The sequence below is a fragment of the Cebus imitator genome, unplaced genomic scaffold (genome assembly GCF_001604975.1).
Source record: "Cebus imitator isolate Cc_AM_T3 unplaced genomic scaffold, Cebus_imitator-1.0 Scaffold147, whole genome shotgun sequence".
Lineage (NCBI taxonomy): Eukaryota > Metazoa > Chordata > Mammalia > Primates > Cebidae > Cebus > Cebus imitator.
This window is the reverse complement of record NW_016107462.1, coordinates 1375809-1376663: the sequence shown is the minus strand read 5'-3', so window position 1 is coordinate 1376663 and position 855 is coordinate 1375809.

Sequence of the window (855 nt, the reverse complement as noted above, 5' to 3'; positions counted from 1 at the left end):
GATTCAGAATTACCTTTCCCCAGAATCAAAGGTGCTGGGGTACTCATCTACCAACTCTCTGTTATTGGTTTAGGATTGATTCCAGAGGCATTAACCTTTCTGCACTTCTAGCCTGCCCTGCATGCTGGCCAAGCTTGCTTCCAAAGACAGAGAAATAACCTTCGGTGGAGAGAATTAAAGGGTTTTCAGTAAGCTGACTACAGAAGCAAGCACTTAGGGGATATAGACAGAGCTTAAAGAGGATCGTGATGACTAAGACTTTATTTAACTTCCCCATGACTCCTTGGTCTCTAGGCTTTCACTGCTTTATAAGGCTTCTGTAATTCAGGTAAAATCTTTCCAATTGTATTCTTTCCATTTGAAAATGGTAGACCAACAAGATTACAATGTATACCATCTGGGTTGAGTGAAATTAGAGCTTTGAGCTTGTACATCAAAATTTTATACAGGGTTGACTTGCTAGATGCTCTCAAAGAGTTCACAATTGAATTGAGGAGACTGTCCATACACAAGTGAAAACATGTAATAAAATGCAATTTAGAAGTTTAAGGCACTAAAGTCAGTGCAATGGCATTTTCTAAGAGGGGAGACAAAAATCAATCACTGCAAAATCTGCTGAAATTCTTAATGCTTTTCATCTAGTGTCATTTGCCATTTTACTTTGAAAATTCAACGCATCTGAATAGAGCACACTTAGTGCTGATTTGTTGAGTTGTGTGTTGTTTGGCATGATAGAAAAATGGACTGGCCGGGCGCGGTGGCTCAAGCCTGTAATCCCAGCACTTTGGGAGGCCGAGGCGGGTGGATCACGAGGTCAAGAGATCAAGACCATCCTGGTCAACATGGTGAAACCCC